Raw genomic sequence first — 7,559 nt, forward strand, 5'->3', positions numbered from 1 at the left:
TGTTCCAGTGAGGAAGCTTTTCAAACTGTGTTTGTTGGTGGAAGGAAGCTCTAACGCTGCTCCTATTTCTAAATAGATTTCCATCATTTTTTTTTTATTTTTTTTTACAGAGGCACTTCATTAGTTAAAGAGATAATTAAGGTACTTGATCATTCTTAAGAGCATTAAGATTAACACCAAAGAGGAAACTAGCATGCAATAATTTTAGGATCATTAAGGTTTCCTCAGATACTAACCAGGGCCATTACCCCTCTCTCTTTCCCTCACTAATGATCACTACCACCTTCATTTCTTAGGTTTATGCATCTCATTTTCTCAAACTAATCTATACCAGGGGCTGTTACTTTTTCCGGGCCTAGCAAAGTGACTTGGTTTCTCTGTTTCACCACTACAATTTTTCATGTTCTATTTCCCCCACCCCGCCTCCAATTTGAAATTTCATTGCTCTAGGAAATTTCCATCAGAACACCAGGTCCCAAAGTCAGCATAAAGACAAAGCAAAGCCAAAAAAAAAGTTATATTGCTTGTAAGAAAAAACAAAAAAAAACAAAAAACCTCTGATGGAAATTATATTCTGCAGAATCCAATTAAACAGCTTCAAGCCAGCCCTGGATAAGTAATGTGGGAATGAAAAGCACTTGCTTAGTGCATACAGATTCAGAGCATAATGGCACTGCTTTTTTCTTTTTGGGTGAGTGTCCTCTTCATTGCATTGGTTTTTATTGACCCTTCTCCCTGAACTGTTTTAGTGCATGTCTGTAAATCACAGGGTTCGAGCTTTACATTTTAGAAGGCAATTAAACAAGACAGGCAGCGGAGGAAATGGAGATTATCAGCACAGGATTCCCCTCCTGCGTTCAATCACTGGTTTTGCTGTGGCCTGCCCTCAAACTCACGGATGCCTTTTAGGAATCAGCACCTCTGCCTCTTCCCCACACCTGCCTCAGACCCGAGAGGCACAAATCATCAGGACCAATCTCTCACTAACAAAGCAGTTCTTTCTCTCTGTCACCCAACACCATCCCTTGCCCTTGTCCGAACTGAATGGCTGGAGATGAAGGCCTCACATCAGCCCCACCAAGATGATCCTATTCCCAATTCCATATCAGCTGGGGTCTTGGGGATCCAAGCCATGCACTATCCTTAATAAGGAGCCCTCCCGGATCCTCAGAGCTCAGGGCATACGTATATGATCCAAATGCCGATTCCTCTACCAACCAGCCAACCCACTGATCGCCCAGCTACCAAGTAATTCAACCCCTCATTGCTCAGCTCAGAAGAGGTCTCCCCACAACAAAGACTCTGCATAGGGGCAGTTGTGGCACTGCCCAGCGCGGGAACATGAGAAAACATATGCCTTCCCCCCCCGCAGTGTGTGCCACGCAGAGCGATTGATTGAAGGGAATAGCTCTTCCAGCTGGAGGATGAGTGTGCGGGCAGGGTGGGAGGAGAGCAGTGCAGTGCAGTGCAATCCCTTTCACGCTGGGAACATTTGGGAAGCCCAGAGGAGTTACTGTTCTCCCAAATAAACATGTGACCTCCAGCTGCCACGGTCTCCAGAGCCCCTCTCTTGGGATATGCCCTTGCTAAGCCAGCAGTGTCACGCTGCAGGATGGCATGACCGGCTAGCCTGGACTAAAGACAGATGCCCACACACACACTGGCATAACAGATCTGCCCAGAAGTCTCAATTAAGGCAACGATGAACCCCACCAGTGCCACTCCCACCCCACAACGAAGATCCCATTGCCAGGCTGTCATTCCACTTTGGCCATGTTTAAATCCGCTAAGCAAATGGAAAAGCCCAGCAATCTTTTCCGTTCCTCCCTCCCTGCGCCCCAGCAGAGACAACCCCATTCAGCCATCTCCCCTGGCAGATCCCTCTGAGGACAGCCCCTCTCCCAGTTAGAAAATACTTTAGCACCAGTGAATGTGCAGATGGGTTTCTTTTCTCATGCTGATGTTTATCTCTGTTCTTTTGTGAAGCAAAAAGCAAAGGCCCTGTGAGCAGGTGTCAGCACTTTAAGAACAAGAAAGGGAAACCATAGCAGCAGCTAAGGAGACTTACCAGCAACCAGAAGAGCAACAGCCAATGCAACAATGACCCCTTTAGGGCTGCAGCTGATTGGCCCTGCCAAATTTAAAAGGCTGGCCCCAGAAAGGCATGCTGGGTAAAAAGCTCCTACAAGCAGGTACTAGCCCTATGCTGGGAAAAGTGAGCATGGATCAGGTGGGCACTCTGTCCTATCAGGCTACTCTAATCAAGTCAGGTGTCTTCATTAGCTAGGAATGCCCCAGCCCTTCCATTTGAAATTTAATGAACCATTTCTTTTCTTTGATTGGGCACAAAGATTATTGCCACTTTCCTTTGAACACCCCTCCCCAGAGCCTGTATTCACCCACTCTTTCAGTTTGGATGGTGACTCCTGGAACAGGATGCTGAGGTTTTATGTTCCACGAGGCTTTGTCTTCACTGCAAACAACAGTGTTTTTATATTGAGTCAGCTAGCTGGGTAAAGCCCAGGTGGGAGATGTAGTGTTGACCTCAACGAGCTACATCAAAGTCAAAACTACCTATGTCTTATCACCCCTCAGATTTTACAATAACATGGCTAACTCAATGCAAAATCCTACCATTTGTGGCAGAAAAGACACTGCACAAATCTGGGCTTTTTCTTCTGTACGATCTTTGCCCTCCAATTCAATTTTAATTGCAGGGCAAGGATTGTCTTTGGGTTTGAGATGAGGGCCTGATATTTTGGATACATTAGAGTAGTATTTATTATTATTATTTGCTGATGCTACAAGCTCAGGTTAAAAAGACAAGACCTGGAGACATGGCCATTTTCTAGAACTCCCCCTTCCCTGCTCTTGCCCCTGTACCATCATTACTGAGTTGCATCGCTGTGGAAGTAACTCCAGTTTGACCCCCAGAATTGGCTATTGTCATGTGGATCCAGCAGGGGAAGGGATATGAATGAGGCTCGTGCCATAAAGAGAGAGAGATGCCTACAGCTGACAGGGCAGGGAGTCGCCTATTTCCCTGGTGAATGAGGAGGTGTAACGCACCTGTAAGCATCCTTGTATATGACAAGAAGCAGGGCATGAATTAACAACCGATCAATGTGAGAGATTCGTTTTCATTCCACAGTTTATTACTTGTCTTCCATGGGCATTTAAAGCCGTCGAGCTGGCTCATGACAGCTCAGATGGTGGAAATGCCATCTGCTGATTAACAGACAGGGTGCAGCCCCTGTAGAGGCTACTGTGTTGGTCACCATGTGCTTTACTTCTGGGGTTCTAGCTGCAGATTGCATTGGGATCCTGGGCCCCACCCCTCTTCTATCTGCAATCTACTAGTCATAGTCTGCCCCGGCGTTTATTGTGTTTAGATGGTTATTGCCGCTGGTTAGATGGCTCTAGTCCATACGGTGGTGGAGATGAAGCGGGGAGATATCCTAGGTGTGACATTGAGCTGTTGTGCATAAACAGAGAGGCAGCAGTTCGAGTGCTGGTAGAACGTTCCTTGGGCCAAATTCACCCTCGGTGTAACTTGATAGACAGGAGGGTATTGCTAGCTCCTTTGGGCAGGGATTGCCTAGCCACCTTTTTAGCACTTAACGAATAATTAATACGCCCCGGCTAAACTGTGCCCTTGGTCTGTAAAACTTCCTGGGGCTGTCTGCTCTCCTCCTGCCAGGGAGATGCGGGCTACAAAGAGCACAACTCCCTCTGGATCTAATCCAGTGGGGCTCTAAATCCTACCAACAACTCTGACAGGTATTACAGGACAGTGCCGGCTTGCTTCCTGAGGTCAGGATGCACTGGCATTTCCATTGTAACACCTGCTTCGTGGGCCTTACAACGCAACCCTGAAAAAAGCTACTCCAGGCTGAAAATTGCCATTTAATTTTTAGCTACACCATTTGTGTGTGCTCCTGTGTATATTTTATACACACACACACAGGTTTGCATGGTCAGATTTCAAGAGTGACTTTGTTTGACTTTGCAATGAAATTTGGCAGGTCACCGGTCTATGGTGTTGATTTGATCGTTTTCGTACAATCAGAAAACCACCAAACACTTAATATAACGTAGGCTTTTGACATGACTAGAAATAGTGCTCATGCGTTTCTCCTCCGCTTGTTTCTTATCTCCACCCTCCTTGCTGGTGGGTCGGTACATCACAGATATCATGGGTTATTGACATGGATTCTGTTGGTTGTGAACAGGGATCAAAGAGCAATGGAGATAGTTTGTTAACATGAGCTGCTAAGAGAGGGGTGTTAAATGAGGCTCTTAAAATACGTAAATGAAGGATTTTGACGGTGAATATACTCTGAGACGTTAAGGCTGACTAAATATAACAACACTGAACCCTCCCGCTCAACTTACCCCCTTGTGTCCAGGTATTAAATACAGTGTGGGAGTTTTACACTCCACCACACCTGTGCTAGAGTTGTTGCTGGAGCTGGGGGCACGTAATGTTATACGCTACATTGCCCAGGCACCACAGAGTAAGGTAAAGAGAAAACTTTAGCCTTTATTCTGGAATGTCCGGGCTTTGGGGCGACTTTTTGTTCTTTCAGTGCCATTCATTTTGGTTTTGTGATACCTCCTGAGTGAATCATTGCAATTACCTTGGGAAACTGTTGTGATAACCTGATAAGCCTTGTTTATAAGCTGTCTGTCCCCCAGCACTGTGGTTTATCTATTACAGGTGGCAAAGAACTCTGCTCTTTGATAGGATGTTTACTGGGTTACCCCACTTTAAAACATGGCTGTCACTAAGGTTTTGCTGGCATGCATGGTGGAGCGAGCTAAATTGATAAAAACCAGGATTAAAGCAGTAGGAGTGTCTGCACACAAAGTTGCCTGGTTTAACTAAATCAGTGCAACTTCTGTGCATGTAGACAAGCCCTTAGAGTACATCTTCACTGCAGAGCACCTGGTTATTTTAGCCTGGTTTTGAGTAGCCCCACTGCAAAGCCATACTCCAACTAAGGGGTCCACACGGGTGCTGCTCTCAGCTGTGTGTGTCGCTAGGACGTCTAGGGACCCGGCCCACCATTCCTTGTGCTGCAGTAAGAGGATCCTTTCTATGGTTCTCTCTCAGGGCATTGTGGGAGAATGTATCTGTCCTTCTGTGCACACAGGAGGAATTATGGGAAGACATTGGAGGACTGTGAGCACTTGAATGGCTTAGTCTGCATCCTCACGGCAATGTGGGTGAGTTACCAGCCTGAGTGAAAGCAGCCCTCAGACTTCAGCCGACAGCCCCAGATGAGCCAGCGAGGCTGGGCTGAAAGCACCACTAAACTTGAGTCCGTGATTTTAGTCAGGGCGTCATTTACTATGGAGCAAAGGGGAGACAGTTGACACCCCAAACCTTGGTTTGCCCCACACACTTTCCATAGGTCTATATGCTCCACTTTTTGCCCTCCTGCCCCCTGACTTTGCAGGATATAATATATTAATATATAAAATGTTCTATATGCTGACAACTTTGCCCTCCACCCATCAGGATTTTTCTGCTATAGCACCCCTGGGTTTAGTGTGTGGACAGGAGCTCGAATAAGGGCACCACCACAGTAAGAGCATGGGTTAACTCTGCAGTGAACACAGACTCTTATCGTCATAATTTCCTTCCAACCTAAGCTTGAGACCTGGTGCTGATCTCATTTTCACCAGTTTTGCACTTTTATAACGCCATTGAGTTCAATGGGTGTTATCTCGGAATAATACAAATGGAAGATTAGAGTCAGTACTTCTTGCTACATATATTATCAGGCAGATTTTTACTGCAATAAAGCTATGCAATATACGAGAGTTTGTAAGGGTGATACATTTGCATCTCCCCTAGATATGCACAAAATCATTTTAAAAGGTCCCATCCCTCCCCACCTACCTGTGATGGGGGAAATCACCCTATGGCTGCTCCAGAGCTCGGTGACCAGTCAACAACAGACTCCAGTCGGCGGAGGTGTTATTGTTCATTGCTCCTGGGCCAGCTCCACTCTTCTGAGACAGCAGGCAGCTCTGCAAAGTAGCTCTGAACTGTTCAGAACAGAGCATGCCTCTGTGCTATAGCAGCTCACAAGAAATGAGCTGGCAGAGGGGACCAGTGGGAAAATGCACCAGCCAGGAGCATATCTGTCATTCCCCGTTGTCAGGAGTTGGCAGGCCCTGTGCTCGCCCATCCAGGGGCTGCAGGACTGGAACTCTGTTGCGGTTCTCCCTTGGGAAGTTTGATGATAGGGTTTCATTCTTTCCTTAGGGGAGAGGGTTAGGGTGTGGGGATTTTAAAAGAGGAAATGTGTATGTTAGGGAAGGGTTGAAGACCCCAATCAGCGTTGGCAACATCCCTGAAACCCAATCTTGTGATATGTGCACAAAGAAAAGGCAATAGCCATGAACTAGGCACAGCAGTGAAAGCACACCTCTCCGTGCACTATTGCTGGAGTTATCACGTAAGGGATACATGCAGTTCCCAAGGTATGTGGCAGGGCCAGAGTGCCAATAAGCCATCTCCGTGTAATAGAGGTTACACGGCTGTGCTCTGTAAGGAAAGTCACTGAGAATTAGGTTCTTCAGCTTCCCCCATCCCTCTCTACAATGTAGGTAACAAAAGAAGAGCCAGCAAAGTGATAACCCTTCCCTTTCCTTCCACCAGCACATTCCTGGTCCTTATCGCTGCATTGTGTAACCCAGCTGGCCGAGCCAATTCCATACCTTCCCTCTACCTCGGTTTCATTAGTGCTCTGCACCGCCGAGGTCGGCACCTTCATGCTGAGTGGGGCTTCTTGTCTGCCAGGAATCAAGTTCACGGATTGATTTTTAAAATCCCCCACGTGTCTCAGTTCCTGAGTCCTGGTTAATGTAGCCATGATCCATGAAATTAGCCTCTGCAGGGAACTGAGTGAAAGAAGCCTGGCCAGCTTTGATGTGGCTCTTTACTCTCAGCTCCCCAGGATCCTGAACTCCCAGTGGGCCAAATGCAGCCCTGGTGTAAGCACACATGACCCCGTTCACCCTGTGGCGTTCTGACCGTTTAAACCAGAGCTGAGTTTGGCCTGTTGACTACAAGGAGGAGTGTTGATGGAGAAACAACAGAACAAGGCTTGGAGATTTGGTGCTCAACTTCACAGGCGGTCAGCTCCTCATTGTTTCCTTTTTTCGGTGCCAAGAGTCCTCATTAATGGTCTGGTTTTGAACCCAAAGTGGTTGCACTGTTCAGATACAGGGATGATTTAGGAGGTTCGCAGGGTAGGATGTGAGGCTTAACCGGGTTCATTAGCCAGGTTGACAAGCCCCTAACTTAACCTACATTAGAAACAATTGTTTGAAACAAATGATCACCTCCTCCTACTGAAAAATTCATTGCCCTCTCTCCCACCGGCTCGATCTCACTTTTAAAAGCCCCCACCACTGACCGAGGCCAGTGAAGTTGTTGGGACAATTGGAAGACGTGACGGGCTGCTGGCCTTCTCCCACTGAGACCCAGCAGGGTACCTACACTATCTAAATCCTTGCACAGAAAACATCAACTCCCTACTGGC

Source organism: Emydura macquarii, unplaced genomic scaffold (assembly GCF_026122565.2).
Source record: "Emydura macquarii macquarii isolate MOO-44397 ecotype Brisbane River unplaced genomic scaffold, CSIRO-AGI_Emac_v2 contig_2768, whole genome shotgun sequence".
NCBI classification, from domain to species: domain Eukaryota; kingdom Metazoa; phylum Chordata; order Testudines; family Chelidae; genus Emydura; species Emydura macquarii.